Here is a 21,153-nt window from a genome sequence, read left to right on the forward strand (position 1 = left end):
GCAGGACACATAGCAGAGCAGGGAACATAAGGCAGCCTTAAACACATTGCAAAGATGGGACTGAACTAAAAAGGAGAAGCTGCTGCCAGGAGAACCATGTCCTCAGCCACCGGGCTCTGAAGCATGTTAAGATGAGACAGGCAGGTAGAGAAGTAGCATATTGTTCTAAACAGCCTGGGAGAGCAGGGTGCATAGGGGAACATTATAAAATAAAAGAAAAAGAAAAAAAAGGTGGTTTAACAGCTACAAACTCTGTGGTGCAACTCTGCCACTGGAGAGGCATCTACAAGGATTGTACATGATTCCTCCAGAGAGTAGAGGAGAGAGACTGAAGAATCCAGACCTTCCCTATAATATCAGAAACCGCTACTTGATCCAGAAATTAGTAGACAGCCCCTGTCTAAACAAGGTACACATTAAAACCACTCACGTTCATCTTAAATGTAAAAAACAAAAAGATGCTCAGTGACAGATGCAAGTAATAAACTGAAGAATCACTTATTTTGACCCTTACCACTTTTGGATCAGTCTACAACTTCTCCATCCAACAATATGTGCTAAGTGGATCATCAGAGCATAACAGTGTTCATTTATCAGTTTACAAGGACACTGTCTGTTCCACCACATTAGGAAAGAGGTTAACGGAATACGGGTTACTAAGTGGGGCAGATTAAATCATTTAACATGCCTGTCATATTATAAGAGAGCAAAGCATGAATGATATTTGCAAGTCAGGCCAATGAACCTGACCAAACATACACTGGATTATGTGGCTGTAATCTGTATGAAGCATAGCAGTGTTCTGGAATTCTCAAGTTTTCAGAACCAGTGATACAGTTTTCATACTAAGGAGAAATCCCAACCCTTTCCTTCCAGGGTTTTAACAAATTAAAACAAATCTTCACTTCTGGAACCTATCGGTGGACCTCAGTTTTTTGGATAGTTGTCTGCTTGTTATTTATTGCAATTGCAAACTACAGTTGTTCTACAAGAATAAAGAAAATTAAAGACATCTTTGAAACAATGTCACGGCAACCTGGATGTCTGTAGGCAAAGCAATTCCCCAACGCAAACTCCAGCAAAACACATTTTCAGTAAATTGATTGTGATTACTCATGAAGGGAAAAGCATAAAAAGTAATTATAATGTATATTAGATATTAGGGCAAGTTGGATTGCTTTATAGATTATGCTGGGTAGTACTTTAATGAAATTTGAATATGTAACTTGCCCTCTACATCCATTTTTCATATACACTGTCAAGGAATATTAAAAAAAAAAAAAAAAAGGTTAAAATGGATATTGTCATCATTTTCTCCAAAGCAAGCTTGTAACTGAACTACTTCCGCTACAAAGGAATGCCATCTGAGGAGCAAGGTCATAAATTTCGAACTTGGAACAAACCCAGCAGCAATAAATACGCTTTGTCCTTCACCACCACTCTTCACAGGAAGCAAGCACCACTCACCAGCTCAATCAACACCACCAGTCAATTCTGCTCTAGTCACGCACTTCGGAAAACTGTCCACTGGAGCAAAACCAAGACTATTTGACTCATGCCTTCAGAATTGTTCTGAGTCAAGAAAACTGGCCCTCAAGGATAAAAACTAAATCTTTTTCAACAGCTATTATGCTTCTCATTTGAGGTTTTCCAATCATTCTGATATTTAATCGTAAACCTAACTCAAGGGCAGGTATGTTCCACTGACTACATCACTGAGAAAACCAGCACAGAGAAAGTCAAGAGACTTGGCACAAAATATGCAAAGTCCATGAGAATAGAAGTTTCCAAGTCTAAGCCAAAAGCCTGTCATTCTTCTAAGCCTTGAATACCGTTTCCAAAATATTCAGTGAAGTGGCAGAAACTTCATCATCATTTATCAGCACTGTACAATATACATACTAAGGACAGCTTATTATTAAACTGTCAGATGACTAAAACCTTGATGATTTTAACTGCTCACTATCAACATCACAAATGTGAAGGAGCAGAAGTCAGGTGTATGTATGAACATGAATAATAGGAAAAGCAAATTATTTAATATATCTGAAAAGTCTCTTTGCATGGAATTAACCCCAACTTCTGAACTGCTTCATTTGCTTTGTGTTCACCAAATGACACAGTTCAAAAATTACATCTCATTTGGAGTCTAACAAATGTACTTGTTAAGAGGGAAGCTGAACACTGAATACAAGTGTTAAAGAAGAGCAGTTCGGTCCAGGCGTCCGGTGTTAGTCACTCTCCAGTTCAAACCCTAGGTTTCCCAAAGCAGAGTCTCAGGTATTGAATCTCATAAAAATAAGTAATTTAATAGAGTGGTATAGCAGCAGGATCAGCTCAAGCTGGGTGCTTCCAGGGAGAGGACCCTGAACAAAGAAATCCCTGAGCAATTATACCCTTACAGACTATGCATCCATCCTCCACATGCCTCTCGCGCCTTTTGGTCCAATAGCAATTCTGGCCTGAGATCTTCTGACTCCTTATTGGATTCCTTCACTGTCTCCAGGCAAGCCGTTATCTTGTCTAGTTGCAGCTGCTGTTGACAGTTGTGCCCTCCTCATCTTCTGTTTTGTGCTGGCTCTGAAGGCCTTGTCTTGCTCGAATAGATACAAATTCGGTACAAGTTCAGCAAATCTGTGTGAAAGTTTGCAGCTTGCAGCCCAAGGCTTCAGCAAATCTAGCTACTCATGCTAAGTAAGTGAATAGCATACTAAATCACACAACATTATAAGTCTAAGCCATTCATTCTATTTAAAACTTACTTATTTAAGCTGATCAACTAATATTTCTTAACACAAGAGAAATCTGCTGTTTAAAGAAACCTGCTCCTACTGGCCTAAAAATATACTGAAATTATGCAACATGCACTATAAATATGAAACAATTTGGATTCAAGAAGTAAATTTAAGCAGAAAAGGGTACTCTTTTTATGTTAGCTTATACTAAATCCTTTTTATTGCTGTTCTAAGAGCCAGACACTTCATATGATATTTGCATTTGTATTTTTCTAACTCAATACCTTAAGCAAATGTCATTCAGTTTCCTTAACGTTCTGCTCAAATGCACTAGTGTTCTTACGTGATTCTTATATCACTGTTCAACATAGTTAACTCTGAAACTTACTATATACTAGCAAAATCCCCAAATAATCAGGTTTGGAAACAGCCATCTAATCTTCGCAAAATTTGCATCTATATGGACTGTAAAAGTTACTCCATGAGGAGAAATTCACCACAGAGATGCAATTTATGGCACTTTAAATGCAGTAAAAACACGGCTCTGATACTACATATACAACAAATCATTCGTTTCAGCTGAGGCCTGGATATAATGTCCATCATGATGTGTATAGGACATTATCCCAGGTGCTTGTGCTGGTTGACAGTAGGCTCAATATGAGTCAGCAGTGCGCCCTGGCAGCCAAGAGGGCAAACCGCATCCTGGGGTGAATCAAACACAGTATAACCAACTGGTCAAAAGAGGCGATTATCCCACTGTATTCAGCGTTGGTGCAGCCCCACCTTGAATACCGTGTGCAGTTCTGGGCCCCACAATTTAAGAAGGATGTGAAGGTCCTTGAATGCATCCAGAGGAGGGCAACAAAGCTGGTGAAAGGGCTGCAAGGCATGTCCTATGAGAAGTGGCTCAGGACTTTGTGTTTGTCTAGTTTGGAGAAAAGGAGGCTGAGGGGCGACCTCATTGCTCTCTGCAGCTTCCTGAGGAGGGGAAGTGGAGAGGGAGGTGCTGAGCTCTTCTCCGTAGTATCCAGTGACAGGAATGGTTCAAAGCTGTGGCAGTGGAAGTTTACAATGGGCATTAGGAAGCATTTCTTTAACTGAGAGGGTGGTCAAACGTTGGAACAGGCTTCCTAGAGATGTGGTTGATCCCCCAAGCCTGTCAGTGTTTAGGAAGCATTTGGACAATACCCTTAACAACATGTTTTAACTTTTGGTCAACCCTGATGTGATCAGCAGTCGGACTAGATGATCGTTTTAAGTCCCTTCCAATGGAAAATATTCCATCTTTCCTGTCCCTTTGTAGGGAACCACTGAGTTACTGAGAGAAAAAGCACTCTACTTTTTGAGCATAATGTTTAAGATACAGGAATATTTCTAATAAGTGACACAATCCTTTTCTTGTACAGAGAACAATAGCCGTCCCTGAGACACATCAACACTTTTGCTTTAGACTAGCCCATTTCCTTGAGAGGTGATAAAGCTTCCACCACATGCTTTTAACAGATGCATTTTCTTGGATAAAATACTGACTTTCCTGCTGAAACCTTGTTTATAAGGCCCAGTATTAATTTCTTCCCATTCTTAGCTATGTCACTTTTGACCTAAGAAGCTCCTTACTTTGTTGAGAGATTTGCTGTTTCCATTTGTAGGCTCCTGACCCAAATTTCTGCTAGACAACACAGCAAGACAGGAACAACTATTCCCCTGAGAACATAGGTCTTATTTGCACATATTTGCGACAATTTGTCAGTATTTTTTGATGGCACGCTGCCATATGTATATACAGAAACTATTATAGGGACGTCACAGACTTAGAAGAATCACCCATTTTCCTTGGTATTTCTGTACACACAGCTTAGAATTTCACAGTCCCTTTTTACCATTCTATCCTTTCATGTCTAAAATAACCACAGGGGAGTTTGTTTCATAGCCTAGAATGTCTATTACCTGAATCTTCCAAATAGCATATGGTCATATGTATCAAAATTCCCATTAGTGCTTTACTGATAAGTATTTCTATGAGGTTTTGACTTTGTAGTCTTTCATATTGAAAGACTGGAAAAAATACTTCAACCATGCAAGTCACTTTCATTTAGTTTCAAATGAATCTACATTCTCAATTACTTCTTGTCCCACTATGATTACTCTCAAAATGAAATGAGAAAAAGAAAAAGGTCTTGTAACTGACTGCTATTCCCTGCAAGTTCGAACTGCATTCTTGTTTGGTTACCTCACCTTCTCCCTCATAAAAGGGAAGTTTTCAGTATCCTGACATCTTTGAATAGTCTTTCATAATGGAAAACTGACTAATTTTCTGTTTCCTGTATATATTTCAGAAGTCATCTTCTCAGTAATGACTTAATTTTCTTGTTGTGTATAATTCTGTTTTCTCTGTAAAGCAACTGTTTGCAAATCTTCCCATCTTTCTTCACCATAAAATATTATTGGTTTCCATAGCTCCTTGCAGTTAACTGCACTAAAGTATAATGCTATTGCATTTTATGAACACAGACCACTATATTCAGCTAATGCACAATCACTGAATAAAAATTCACCATTTCTTTCTGTATCCAGTCTGTTCTACAGCAAATAGGGGAAAGAGCTAAAATCTCTACCCTGTGCACTACACAATTATTGGCATTGATAATGAAGTAGTGAAATGCATAAAGTTAAATCTGAAACCATTTTCTTTTCAGGAAAAATCCTCTTGGCAGTTTTGTAACTACTCTATTTCTTTTCTGGTTCTCCAGAACTTTGTAAGGATGACGGCTCACTGAAGTAATTCTCCACTATCAATATTTAGAAAACAGTTCTATGTGGATCCTGGTTTCCATGGATGTTTTGCAACTGGATTCTCTGTTGTCTTATAGATGTTCCACTTACAATGCCCTTTCACTGCTGGGTCTTGGGGAAAAAAGGTAGGTCACCTTCATCTGTCCAGCTGCCTATTTTCATGAAGTGGCAGGGACCTGACTAACAAAACTCTATGTCTGTGTCAATTTTGTTTGAAACTGGTCAAATGCTTAAAAAGCTTTTGCGGAAAGATGAAGAATGGAAGAGATAAAGCTTACAGACACCTTGTTACCTCAGAAATCGTGCTAAAAATAGAATTAAGGTCTGTCTGCAGTAGTATTGGATGAAGCAGGCAAGTCAACAACAGGACCTTGACACGATACCACTGTTCAAAGCCATGAACAGTAATTACAGATCTAATCCTTGCTGTCAAAAAAGAATGTGACCATACTGAATGATTAACCAAAAAAGAGAGATTCTCAGACAGATGTAATACATAGTAGGGGCTGAATTCCATGCAGTTGATTGGAGATTTTAAAAAGTACAGCATGATCTCCACCTCTGACATTTCTCCCTCAGTGATTACATCCTTGCAGACAACGTATCAAGGCTTTTACAGAGATGCATGTCACTCGTTAAGCATTTCTGAAAATGCACATGCTTAGTATTCAAATATGTTCACATGCATTTGTAATATAGCATTCTTTTTCATTATTTCCTTTCTAAGGACAAAAAGTTGCAAGAACTGAAGAATTGCATGCAATGATATGATCCAAATCTCAGTTAAATCAGAGCTTAAACACAGTATCCGATTTCATGGCCTACAAACCCAGATCAATATTACAAATCATGGACTGTACATTGCAAAACCAAAAATTTCAAGCTAGTATAAATTTCTTCCTTTTTTTTTTTTTTTTGACAATCTGTATGAAAGTCCTATTCCTCTGAAAAGAGAAATAAAAATCAAACTGAAAGGTAACTCCATAAAACCAGTGCGATCACCACTGCCCACATACACTCTTCCAGTCATGGCTTTTCATCTGGTTCTACTCTTAGAACACTCCCCCAATTTCACACACTAAAAATGTTGAGACAGATGATGGCAGAGACAAAAGCAGGAGGTTCCTTCCCCTCCCAACTAACTCCCATCTTCTTAACATCTAGAAATCACGTTTTGCTCATGTAATATGAAAGACTACCTTACTGTTAATAAGTCAGAGAAACATCATCCCAAGAGATAAAAATTATGAAAGAATAAGCAAATGAAGAAAAGGGGAATTTTAATGGAAACGTGACAATTTAGCGTTTCATTTCTAATGAGCTGGAACAGCCTGAATGTCCCAAGATAATTACTTTGGCAAGCCTGGGCAAGACATTAGGGAGAACTTTTTAATGGTGCAGGTAGTCTGGGAGCACTGTAATAACATTCATTCATTGGTAGATTTTAAGATCTTTTGGATAAACTTCTACCAAAAGTCATGTTGTTATAGTTTATTTTGCCTTAGGATAATGCACCTTCCAATAATATTCTCTATTATTCAGGATAGTAGCTTAAATTCAGAAATAAAAACCTGCAACCCTACTTGTGCACTGTCTTTGGCTGCTGCACTGATTTAATGATAGGAATGGTAAAATTCATATGCCTTTAAAGAGCATAAGGGCTATCTGTCAGTTGTCCACAGAAGAGATCACAATTTAAAATAAAAAAATATCTCCACCAAGTGCATCCTAAAAACACAAACCTGACTGATTTTATTAGCATTACTGACCATGTTCAAGTTTTCTTAATGGCAAGAATCTCTTTACCAAATTCTCAGATTAGGATAGGCATTTAAAAAACAACAACAAAACCTAGCCAGCTTGACAAGCAAGAAATTTCTAACCGAGTGCTACAGATTCACAATACAAAACAGCTGGGAGTGGTTACTTCACACAGTACGAGTGCTTCATATCACTAGGGGACTGTAAATGATAACAGACTGACAAGGAAAAACTTGCTGTATTTTCATCAGGAAACAAAATGGTATTTATGTACCAAATGAAATTTTTGCAGAACATTGAGGGCTGGCACTCTTCCTTAATATAGATATCCCATCCCAGCTGTTGCCTTTGCAGTACTTGCTCTCCAAATAGGGAGAAACACAGGATCTGTTCTTGTCATGGAGTAGCCTACACAGTTTTCATGAAGCCAAACTAATTACCTGTGGCCCATCTGGTTTAAACCGTAGCAGAAGTCAAGAAGGAGAAATATGCCAAAAATTATATGTCCTGAAAATAAAGTATGAAATCCCAGCGGACACCTAGGGACAAATGAGCCTGAAAACTGCTGTCCTTAGAGCTGAGGCATGCTGGCAGACCAGTCTGCACCACTTAAACTACATTTTTCAAGTACCTTAAGAATTTTTAGCTGAAACTCTTAAGCCAACATAAGAAATTCACCTGTTTGACAACAACAGACAATCTGAATACCAAAGAAGAAAAAGTTTCTTCTGATCCTTGTCATTGTATTTACTGTTTCCATTCTGGGGAGTGCTCTCCTTCAATGCTGTTTCCATTATGTTACTTCAGCCTCTTCAGAGGAGTCATTTAAGCAAGACTATGCATAAATGAACATCCACTGTGTCACCATTTGGTTCTCCTAATTTCCAAACTATTCTAGTGCCTTTCATGCCAGGGCTTAATGCCCAGGCAAGCCATGCTCCAATAGCAGAACATCACGCAAAACAAGCTTGTACCCTGGAGCATATGAGCCTAATTTAAAAACTCTAACACACCAAATGTAAGCTTAATTCCTCCTTGCAAAGATTAAAATGCTCTATTTTTTTTTTTTTGAAAGTTTTCCAACTTCACACTGAAACTTATGCAGTAATTGCTCTACAGCAGCTGGCTCAGAATTGGTAGAGCTACAAACACTAGACATGGTGAGGAATATATTCCACTCTTTCTTCTCTTTGACCATCATTAGTTGACCTACAGATTATTTTATTAATTCTCCCTAGAGGGAATTAAAAAACTGATGTGTACACCTGCTTCAGCATGTATCAGTGCAGTCAGACCTTGGCTGCATTAATTTTATATAGTAAGGCATAGTCTTTAAAAAGCCACTTCTAAGAATAGATTTGTTCCTCTCAAGTCCTTTCTGAATCTATACAAAATGCACTGAACCTTTCATGGCTGCAGTCAGAGCCATGCTCTACTGAGCTGGCAGCCCAACAAACAGCAGCAAAACCAGGGAAGTCATTGGCGAGGAAAACAGATGTAGTTTAGAGCCGTTAACAAGCATCCAGATTTACTGAAGCTAACAGAATTCCGTTTAAAAAGAGATGACTGCCATACCTATACTTTAAGCCTTTACACAGGGAAGCAACAAAACCCATAAGCCCAACAGCATGACTCTGAGTATGATTCAATAGTATTACTATGATTTGAAGAGGTTATTAAACTTTCTCCAGTAACTGTTACTCAGTAGTCAGTAGTCATTTCCTACCCAGTTTTCTGCTTCCCTCAATATAAACTCATATCTCAAGCCGTATCTTGTGATCCAAGTCACACGTATTTTACAGGTTCTCTAATATGCAATAAAAACTATTACGCCAGTCAGCTAGCCTAGACAGCCCACTTAAGAGTCATTTCTATGCCGCCTTGAGCAATGAATTTTATGCATAGAGCCCGATTTCAAAACCTCTTGATATGTAACTGTACTCTCCATATTCCTGACAGTGCCTTTTTTTTAGGCTACTCATAGGAAGACTGACAACTACAGGAATAATGGAGGGCCATGTGCTATTGTCAACTAGGCACAACAAATAGGAAACTGTGCATAGTTAATACTTTCCAGATTTTCCTTCCCAAGTCCCATTTTCTGTACATTGCTTGCCCAAAGGGATTGTTTTCCAGCAACAAATTTCTTTATTAGCAACAGCAAGCATGGGAGAGCATATCTGGTATATATACTAGCTAACTCTACAATGAATGCACACTGATCATTTTTAGAATTGCTTGCTTTATGTGACCTCATTTGTCAAACTGGATGGAAAAGTAAGAAAGATAATCAGACATGGAGAAAGATCAGAGAAGTGCAGCAAGAGTATTATTGATTCCAACAAAATATTATTATTATGGTCAGGTTTCTCACAAAAATTTTAACCTTTCATAACATTAAGTGTAGGTATTGGTAAAACAGAATTGTACTTAATAAACACTAGTCTACAAAGCTGTTTTTCTAGTATGCTGTTATTTGACATAATCTGGTAATTTAAAACTCGATCTGAAACAAGCAATAGGTTTCCTGCTGTTTGGATCCTTGGCATTATTTACTTACCAAAATTTCAAGGCTTTACATTCTGGCCCGCATAGTCCTGCCTGAGAATGATGTTAAAAGTAAGTGACAGTTCCCATTTCACTCCAAAACAGAGACATCTTAGAAGCTGTTTATAATTTAATTGAATTTGTTTACCACACATTATCATAAAAATTACCCTGTTGTTTACTTGCATATTCTGCATGAAAATTACTACTTGCTAGAAATGCTTCTAAGGAAAACAGTGCATATATACTAGAATAGTGAATCCACAAACATATCATTCTGTATACACAAAGTTATGGCAAGGCAATTGAATCTGCAGCAACTTCTAAAGATGACAGACTCCTGGTGAAAAACACAGATTACCTTAATAATTACAAGTATCCGTTCATAATCAACTTCCAAGAGACTAAAACACCTGTTTCCTTTATCACATATACAAAACACTGGTCAATTGTGGCATCCATTGAGCTGGGCAACTGTGAGGTCAACAAGCAATTTTCCATCATACTCTTCCTACTCTTCAGCCAAGTACATATGCGTATTTATAGGAAAGGACCATGACAGTATAAAGTAAAAGGAGGCACAAGTTGTCTGCCCTGCTGCCAATCTCTCCCAAGAGGTAGGGTAGCAAAACTAAGCTGACATCCACTGCTACTGGATAGCAGTAATGAAGACTGCATAGATTCTGGTAACTGTTACTGCACAGCAGCTCTGGAAAGAAAGAGCTGAAGCTAATAAGAGTCCTTCATGTCCACAAACTTTTTGCAGCAAGAATAAACTGAGTAGCTAAAAATCTTAATTTTGGAGAAGTGGAAGTTTAGAAGTGGAAAATACTGACAGTATGTACCTAGAGAAACTTTAACTAACAGGGAGAGAGGCTGTAGGTTTTTTTGTTTTTTTGGTTTTTTTTTTACTCTTACATATGGAAATACGAACATTCAAAGGAGCGTACATTATGTTCAAATATTTGAACAGAGAAAAGTGGTTTGGGTTCCTGCAGCTTTCAAATGAAAGCAGCTGCACTACTGCTGTAGCATTGGCTACAGAAGCCAATAAAGACAAACAAATTTGATACAGATTATTTGCCAAGACTGCAGTAGCTTTAATAGGCTCTTTTCAAAGCCTAGAATCTAAAAAAGTGAAAAACAAAAGACATGCTCAACTACAGATTTAACTGCACATTTCACAAGCAAGTAACAAGTTGTGAGCAAGACTGCTGCATAGCAGAGAAGTATTTTGCAAACTCTCTGAAGAACAAACAGGTATTAAAACAGCATTACAGTGGAGTAAGCTGAAGAATATGAACATCAAAACTTCTAGTTTGCAGGATATTTTGGCACAAATTGGAAATCCTGCTTTTCAGCCATCTCTGGTTCCAGCTGCTTAACAAGTGACTTCCATTAATTCAGTTGTCTAGCTTTCTTTTAAAGTTCAGACAGCAAACGTATATTGTTTGAGCATTTATCTTAAGAGATTATACTAAGTTTGGCATAACAAAGGTAGTTATAACTTGAACTTTAGCAAGAACATTTTAAAAAGATGAATCACTTCAAAATGCTGGGGGGTGTCCGGCCCCCAAATCCGTTGTTGCATACAGAACAATTCTAGGATTCCCCCTAATACAAAGGTGGATCTTGATCCATAAAACTTATAGTGAGGTCTAAGAGACAGCTGATTCTCACAACAAATGAAAAACACGAAGAAACATCCACCTATTCTGAACAGTCAACCAGTGGTCTAAAGGAAGAAAACCCTGTTACATAAATATCTCTTCATAAACAGCAGACACACTAGAAAAAGTTTCCCAATTTCTCCAGAAAAGTTTTCTCTTCACTTTCTACTCCACCAAAAGAATTTTTTAACACAATAATGTCTTGTTTTCCTGGAAATACAATTTCTTCCTTCCCAAAGAAAGGATTAGTATAGTCTAACCTTTACAGCCCCCATATGGTTCTAGAAGGATTTCAGCTATATGTTTTTAGAAAAGACTAAATATTTGTCCAGATTACTATCAATCTTGGAATAATTCTGCCTAAACAGCATGACGCTAAATAGGAATCTGTGTTAACTGCCTCTTTTTTTTCCCCAGGAATCTCCTCAAAGAAGTTAGGCTAACTCCATATATTCACATCTCACCATAGCAAACTTTCTGTTCAATGAATGAAGAATGCTATTTCAAAGCTACCAAACAAGACAGCTAGTCTTTTCATGACAAAAATACAGGAATTTAGAATCAGTCTTGTCCACCCTCTGCCCCCACTACCACAAAACTAAAGCAAAACCAGTACCGAACATTCCTCCTGACCTTGTTCAGGAATGTCAACAGATCCAGCTCCTAGAACAATGAATATACTATAATGAAGATTTTAAAAATAGTACTAACCACCATTTGAACATAAAATGCATTCTCTTTAATGGCTTAAATCAAAAACACTTTGAGGCTGAAAAGAGGAAAATTGCTGAATCACAGTAAAACACTGTCAAGGCTTTATAATCTCCCTACTCTAAAAACAGTGATACAGTAATGGCTCTTGAGATATTTTCAATTTTTCTCAAAGTCCTTTGTCTCATAATGCATATGTAAACCAAAAATATCCTCTGCCAGCAACTTGTCATTGCTTTTAAAAAAAGTACTGTCGAGAACACTTAACCTCAGCATAACCCAAATCAGTTACAAAATCTTAAGAGTTCAGACTGTGTGAAATGTAAGAAGTGCTATGATTTTCACCTTTTTTTCCCCAATCAAACAAGAGATCAGCCACAGTAAGAAGCAGCATTTTAAAATTATGTTTGGGATATAACTGCACTTAGTTGAGAATGGATGCGAAGCAGAAACACACTTAGAGATGCTGTGCTTCACATACAGATGTGGCAAACTTTTCAGAGCAAGGAGAAAACAGCCAGCACAGTATCTGATCGAAAATGTTTTGTCATAGGCACATTTTGTCAATTTTAGACAACTCATGAAAATTCACATAAGGCTATAAACTTAACAGCATGGGCCTCTTCAGTGCTTTAGACATTATTTTGGAAATGTTTACCTGTCACTTTAATTCACTGAGGCTAAAAGCAAGCTTATGAAGTCTCAATTTAAGAACAGAATGCCAAAACCTGACCTGGGTATCTTCAGCTCTCTCCATTCCTTTGCTGTGTCTGCCTCACCCACCCTTTTTTTAATCACAACTAAAAGAAAAACTTCCCTAGATTTCTAGCTTACCTAAAACTTTAGTAGGAAGGCTTAACAAAGAAAGCCTTCAAAAGTATCTATTAAAAAAAGAATAAGGACAGCTTGAGTCCTAGGAGTATCCCCTCACATGGAGCTACCCACTGCTCTTCAAGAGAAACAGGGGGAAGGTGTATTTGTGAATGTTTGCTTTGTTCCTGGAACAGAGGAAGAAAGTTTCACAACAGAGTGTACTCTTTTTCTTCTTTCTCCCACTGGCCCAGCTCTGCTTCCTTGCACTCTTCTGCCAAACAGGCATTTATGAAGCATTAATTCTGCCACCCAAAGAAATTAATAAAGGTGCTGCTCTCCCTTTTCTTCTCACACAGCTGTGCATCACCTGCTACCTAGATGTGAATCATCAAGTTTAAAATGCATATGAAGATTCCAAAATCTTCCTAAGTGCTTCTACAGTATTTTGCCATCTGACGTTATTATTTTTCTAGTGTTCAACCTAAGAATTCTTTATCATGAAGAGTATTTTTATCCTTTTCTTCCAAGCTGATGTAAAGACCAATGTATCACTGCCACTTATACAGCCCCTGTTGGCACATTTGGAGACTTATTATGTCTCCTGACACTTTTTTTCCTCTTTTTAATATACTAAATACAGTTCTTCAAACTTTCCTCAAAGGAGACATTATCTATATTTCTAGCCATTTTTCTTGCTTTCCTCTAAACACTCTAATTTTTCTACATACTCCTATAAATACAGTACCCAGACTGTTTTCCACAAGACCTGCCTAGCACTGAGAGCAGAGTAATTGCCTTTTGTCACCCTGAAAGCTCCCTGCCAATCATCTCAAAATCAAAGGTCTCCCTTTCCCTACATCTCACAGCACTGTTGCCTCAGCATTTTGAAACTGTCTGAGCCTCTTCCAACGCAGGTCTGCCCAGAAAGTTTCCATGCATTTCCATGTTTTACTTCTCCCTCCTTAAAATAATATTTTATATCCATCTTTACTTAATCTCATGGCATTAATTCCAAGTAATTTTTAATGCTTCTGGAATAACTTCAAGATCTGATCACTGCCTGTTAAATGTATACTTACCAATCTGGTATCTTCCACAATCTTAAAAACAATCCACCAGCCTTACTGTTTTAGGAAAATGCTTTAGGTCACTTTCATACAAGATATATTGCCCAACCACTTCTTTGGCCCAGATTTTACAGAGGTCCAGCAGACTCTGCAGAGGACCAGCAAAGATTGATTTTTATACTGCATATACAACAGGTCTAATGTATCAAGAATATACTAGACTTGCTAGGCATGTGCCACACAGCTGATCTGTGCTGTCCCTATACATTCTGCTCTACACCATATGGACGCATATTTCTTCCTGGAAAATCTAAGGGCCACGGCTTAAAATATATGGTTCAGGGAACCATATATTAAGGAAGATGTAGAAGATTTAGAGAAAGTCTAGAGAAGAACAATCCAAGGTCTAGAAAATATGACTCATACTAAAGCATTAAGAGACTTCATTTTATTTCTTCCATACAAGGTTTGCTGATGGGTCCCACCTGAAATGTCATCCCAGTCCGACAGTTGCACATCTGCAGAGTGGACTATCTTAAGAAAGCTGGTACTTACATCAAATTCATACTGAGAGCTTTTGTTTTAGAGACAAGGAACCATACTTCACATTTCCACTAATGCTTTACAGTCCTTCTGCCAGATGTGAAACTGTGAGGTTAAGTGCACCTTTTATCAGAGACAAACATGCTTGGTTTTAATTTAAATACTACTTTGATACATACTATCAGAAACCGGCCAGGAGATAACAATTTATTCTAGCTAAACTGTATGCAATTTACCAGTACTAATATTTTTGAGAATTTCATGAGGACAGTGATAGCTCCAATGATTTGTTTACAATGTTCTTCATTCTTGCCAATAATCCCAAACACTATGCCCCATAAGGTTAAATGAAAACATTTGTACTGGTAAGCATGTTATTAAGACACAGGTAAGAACAGCAGCTATTTTTCATACTATTACTTAAACCAAGGATCAAGGTCTGATATACATCTAGTATTATCATGCCAGGCTTGATAAAATTACTTAAGTATAAAGCTGCCTTGTGTTACCTGGGGCTTCTTAAACAACTGAAACTATCTGTTTTTAAAATTGTCTTCCATGCATTTTAAATATGAATGATAAATACAAAGTTTTGGAGGGTTTAAGCAGATTTTTTTTTTTCCCCCAGAAATGCAGCAATCACTACTTTAACAGGCTTTTCATCTGTAATTCTAAAACTATTAACAGTGACAAAGTAACCAGTGCTTTTTGTAGCTTCATCTTATGTTCAGGGTATGACAAAACAAGCTCTTAGTATCTTAAATGTAATCTTCCTTAAAAAAAGACCCCCAAAAGGTTCTCAATGGCATGTCAAATAAGTCGAGATATTTCACAGAATCATAGAATCATGTAGGTTGGAAAAGACCCTTAAGATCAAGTCCAACTGTAAACCTAACACTGCCAAGTCCACCACTAAGCCATGTCCCTAAGCACCACATCTACACATATTTTAAATACCTCCAGGGATGGCGACTCAACCACTTCCCTGGGCAGCCTGTTCCAGTTCTTGATAACCCTTTTGATGAAGTTATTTTTCCTAATATCCAATCTAAATCTCCCCTGGCACAACTTTGCTCTCATCCTATCACTTCTTACTTGGGAAAAGAGACTGACCCCCACCTCACTACAACCTCCTTTCAGGTAGTTGTAGAGAGCGATAAGGTCTCCCCTCAGCCTCCTTTTCTCTAGACTAAACAGCCCCAGCTCCCTCAGCCACTCCTCATAAGACTTGTGCTCCAGGCCCCTCACTAACTCAGTTGCCCTTCTCTGGACACGCTCCAGCACCTCAACGTCTTTCCTGTAGTGAGGGGCCCAAAACTGAACACAGTACTCGAGGTGCAGCCTCACCAGTGCCAAGTACAGGAGGATGTATCCCTTCCCTACCCCTGCTGGCCACACTATTTCTGATACAGGCCAGGATGCCATTGGCCTTCTTGGCCACCTGGGCACACTGCTGGCTCATATTCAGCTGGCTGTCAACCAGCACCCTCAGGTCTTTTTCTGCTGGGCAGCTTTCCAGCCACTCTTCCCCAAGCCTGTAGCGCTGCATGGGGTCGTTGTGACCCAAGTGCAGGACCCAGCACTTGGCCTTGTTGAACCTCAGACAATTGGCCTCGGCCCATCGATCCAGCCTGTCCAGATCCCTCTGTCAAGCCTTCCCACCCTCCAGCAGATCAACCCTCCCACCCAACTTGATGTCATCTGCAAACTTACTGAGGGTGTGCTTGATCCCTTCGTCCAGATCATTGATAAAGATATTAAACAGAACTGGCCCCAATACTGAGCCCTGGGGAACACCACTTGTGACCAGCCGCCAACTGGATTTAACTCCATTCACCACAACTCTTTGGGCCTGCTCATCCAGTCAGTTTTTTACCCAGCAAAGAGTATGCCAGTCCAAGCCTCAAGCTGCCAGTTTCTCCAGGAGAATCCTGTGGGAAGTGGTGTCAAAGGCTTTACAAAAGTCAAAGTAAACAGCATCCACAGCCTTGCCCTCCTCCGCTAAGCAGGTCACCTTGTCACAGAAGGAGATGAGGTTAGTCAAGCAGGACCTGCCTTTCACAAACCCATGCTGACTGGGCCTGATCACCTGGTTGTCCTGTACGTGTCGTGTGATGGCACTCAAGGTGATCTGCTCCAGCAGAACCTTCCCCAGCATGAGGTCAGACTGATAGGCCTGTAGTTCCCTGGATCCTCCTTCCAGCCCTTCTTGTAGATGGGCATCACATTTGCTAACCTCCAGTCAACTGGGACTTCCCCGGTTAGCCAGGACTGCTGGTAAATGATTGAAAGTGGCTTGGTGAGCACTTTTGCCAGCTCCCTCAGTACCCTTGGGTGGATCCCATCCAACCCCATAGACTTGTGTATATCCAAGTGGTGTAGCAGGTTGCTAACCATTTCCCCTTGGATTATGGGGCCTTCATTCTGCTCCCCGTTCCTGTCTTCCAGCTCAGGGGGCTGGGTGCCCTGAGAACAACTGGTCTTACTATTAAAGACTGAGGCAAAGAAGGCATTAAGTACCTCAGCCTTTTCCTCCTCCCTTGTCACTATGCTTCCCCCCGCATCCAATAAAGGATGGAGATTCTCCTTAGCCTGTCTTTTGTTGTTAATGTATTTATAGAAACATTTTTATTGCCTTTTACCACACTGGTCAGATTAAGTTCTAGTTGGGCTTTGGCCCTTCTAATTTTCTCCCTGCACAACCTCACGATATCCTTATAGTCCTCCTGAGTTGCCTGTTCCTTCTTCCAAAGGTCATAAACTCTCTTTTTTTCCTGAGTTCCAGCCAAAGCTCTCTGTTCAGCCAGGTCGGTCTTCTTCCCCACCACCTCGTCTTTTGGCACATAGGGACAGCCTGCTCCTGTGCCTTTAAGATTTCTTCTGGAAGAATGTCCAGCCTTCCTGGACTCCTTTGCTCTTCAGGACTGCCTCCGTCAACCAGGCCCCTAAACAGGCCAAAGTCTGCCCTCCAGAAGTCCAAGGTGGCAGTTCTGCTAGCCCCCCTCCTTACTTCTCCGAGAATCGAAAACTCTATTATTTCATGATCGCTGTGCCCAACATGGCCTCCAACCGTCACATCACCCACAAGTCCTTCTCTGTTCACAAACAAGAAGTGCAGCGGGGTGCCTTCCCTAGTTAGCTCACTCACCAGCTGTGTCAGGAAGGTCTCTTCCACACACTCCAGGAACCTCCTAGACTGTTTCCTCTCTGCTGTATTGTATTTCCAGCAGACGCCTGGTAAGTTGAAGTCCGCCACGAGAATAAGGGCTAGCAATTTTAAGACTTCTCCCAGCTGCTTATAGAATATTTTGTTTGCCTCTTCATCCTGGCTGGGTGGTCTATAACAGACTCCTACCACGATATCTGGCTTGTTGGACTTCCCCCTGATTCTTACCCATAAACACTCGACCCTTTCATCACCATCATCAAGCTGTAGACAGTCAAAACACTCCCTAACATACAGGGTTAACCCACCACCTCTCCTTTCCTGCTTATCCCTTCTGAAGAGTTTATAGCCATCCATTGCAGTACTCCATTTGTGTGACTCATCCCTCCATGTTTCCGTGATTGCAACTATATCACAGTTTTTCAGCTGCACAACAGCTTCCAGCTCCTCCTGTTTGTTGCCCATGCTGTGGGCATTGGTGTAAATGCACTTCAGTTGGGCTATTGATCCTGCCACCTTTTTTGGGGGGGACACCCTGATTCCTATGTGACTGTTCTCAGGTGCTTCCGTGGTTTCTAACACATCAATAACCCTTGCGTCTTTGCTGTCATGTGGATCTCCATCCCCTACCTCCACTGAGATGGCAGACCAAAGGACCTAGCTAGCACACCGTCCCTCAAACGTTGGCATGCCACTCCAAGGCTTATCTCTAGCAAGCCTGGTTTTATCCCTTTCCCCCTTCAAATCTAGTTTAAAGCTCTTTCAATGAGCCCTGCCAACTCCTGCGCAAAGATCCTTTTCCCCCTTTGACACAGATGTACCCAGTCTGTCACCAGCAGACCTGGTGTCATGTAGACCGACCCATGATCAAAACCCTCAAAATCATTCCAGTGACACGAGGTTTGGAGCCAAGTATTGATCTGCTGGGCCCTCCTGTTTCTTCCCTCATCATTCCCTGAAACTGGAAGGATAGATGAGAACGCTACTTGTGCTCCTGATCCCTTAACCAGTTGTCCCAAGGCCCTGAAGTCTCTCGATTGCCCTCAGACTTCTTGTTGCAACTTTGTTGCTGCTTACATGAAAAATAAATAATGAATAATAATCCGAGGGACATACCCAGGTAGGAAGTTTCCTCATCACACTTTTAACCCAGGCCCCAGGGAGGCAGCAGACTTCCCTTAAGAAGTGGGTCTGGTCTGCATATCGGGCCATCTGTTCCTGGCAGGAGAGAGTCTCCTAAGAAGGTGACACGTCTTTTTTTTTTTTATGGAAGCAGTTTTGATGCAGAGTGTAGGCTGACTTAACATTGGCAACTCTTCCAACCTAGATGAACCATCGTCCTTGTCATTATTCAGTTCTATTTGCAGACCCTCGTACCTATTATGCAAGGGCACCTGGTAAGATGGGGTAGTCAGAGAGGAGACAAGCCTGCAGCACCAGGCAGGTACTTGTTGCCATTGCCCCCTATCCCTTGAGTCACCATGTTCAGCCAGGTGGAGAGAGGATGGGGAATCCTCCCCGTCACGTGCCCTGTCTGCCTGACAGGCCTGTCCCAGGGAAGGTAGAATGTGACTCCAGTAATCTCTCTCTCTCGACTCCGTGATACTCCTCAACCTACTCACCTCCCAGTGTTCTGTCACTAAGCAGAAGAGTTCCTCTACCTGGGTGAACCTCCCACTAGTGTGCTCACTGCTAGGTACTAGCGTAAGAGTAGGGCACAGCCTGCAGCCTGACACCTGAGTGGCAGCCCGTTCCCATCGGAGCACCATCTGGGAAGCTGTGTCGGTCGTGGGGGGTCCAGAGCTTGGAGAGGCCATGGCTTTCTGCTGGGTGGATACCATTGCTTCCCGGTTGAGCTGGCAGAGCTTGAGCACCCTTCCTGCCCACCCTGCTGCGCAAACTGCTGCACAACCTGCCGCGCTGCGCCCTGTTAGCCGCACTCCTGGTCGCTAACACTCCTTAGGGGCTTGGGATGGGGGACAGACACGACTTGTCCCGTTGCTCCCGGCCCTGGCCGGGTCCTGCCAGCTGCTGTGGCGCGAGCAGCAGGCTCTCAGCGGGTCTCCCAGCTCCCCAGAGGTTCCCCGGTTTGGGAACGCCCCTGTGCACCGCGCTGGAGTGCTCCGCTGCGGATCCTGCCGGCACCAGAGCTGCTTGCCTCAGCAACTGAGTTTGTTTACTTGAGATTTTCCCTTTTCTCATTTTCAGATTCCAAACAACTTCAAGAGATAAAGAATCACCTGCTATTCAAGGAGCGGCTACTGTCTTTAGGTTACAAGACAGGTGTTTTAAAAGGATACCCATCACACAGGACAAATTGCTTGGTGCATATCCTAACCATCAAAATGCAAGTAAAGAGCACAGTGTTATATTATGAAGTGACACAGCCAATGCCATTTTTTATTGCTACTTTGTGCAAAGGGTTATACTGCAGGGGACTATAAAAGTCCAAGTGACCACCAACAACCTGTCTGTAAATACAGAGTTATTTAACACTGGTTTTAGCCAAACTAACCGCTTTTAATGACTCAGTGTATACCAAGCTGATCCTTAACACAGTTACACCATATGTCTAATGTCCGTTATAAACTACAAATGCCAGAAAGGTCGTGGTTATGCAACCACGGCTAGATTCAGAATCCCTGTGAAGATAATATCCTATCTCCAGCTCCTGAGAGCTTTTTGTCTGCCTTTGCTCTTTCTCAGGACAGAAGGAAACAGGAGTATTACTGATGCTCTTTCCAATAATAGCTCATCTAAATAAACTTAATAATTTTCTTTATTCATTGTTTTCTTCACAGTAACTGGGAAACACCACAGATAACATGGTTGCTGAACCTGGACAAAATATGTAATAATCTAGTCAGATTAAATTCAATTTAGTTGCAGACAGGAAAGAGTTACTATTCAAATTCAAAGCCTCACTTTTTGCCTTTGAAAAAGCACCCCTAACATATCATAAAACTTGTAAGTATAGAGAAACAAATAAAATAACGAACTCGGTCCCTGTGATTTACAGACTTAAGAGAACAGGTGCAACCAAATTTCAAGTTCCATTTGCCATCTTCCCTGTGCCCCCCCCTCCCCCAACAGCATATTTAAGCATAAAGGTAGTTCACTCCAGCACAGCTATCCTATTCAGAAAGAGGCTTATGATATCGGTATAAAAACACCCACACAGCTTTCACCAGTATAATTTCTGCAGTACAATAATCACTGAAGTGCACATATTTAAGCCAGGAATTTAACCAAGCCTAGGATTACTCAGCACAAATGGAGTTACCCCCCATCACCAATGGGCAGAATATGCCTGGCTACCCATCGCCATTTTAGAAACGGTACTC

The 21,153-nt window shown here is 40.7% G+C and overlaps 1 protein-coding gene across 3 annotated transcripts in view; it reads right to left on the minus strand.

Moving 5' to 3' along the window:
* The window catches only part of CHID1 (chitinase domain containing 1), a 131,568-nt gene that overhangs the window by 84,385 nt on the left and 26,030 nt on the right, over positions 1 to 21,153 (minus strand). The gene's annotated exons all lie outside the window — the stretch shown is intronic.

The sequence above is a fragment of the Harpia harpyja genome, chromosome 16 (genome assembly GCF_026419915.1).
Source record: "Harpia harpyja isolate bHarHar1 chromosome 16, bHarHar1 primary haplotype, whole genome shotgun sequence".
Taxonomy (NCBI): domain Eukaryota; kingdom Metazoa; phylum Chordata; class Aves; order Accipitriformes; family Accipitridae; genus Harpia; species Harpia harpyja.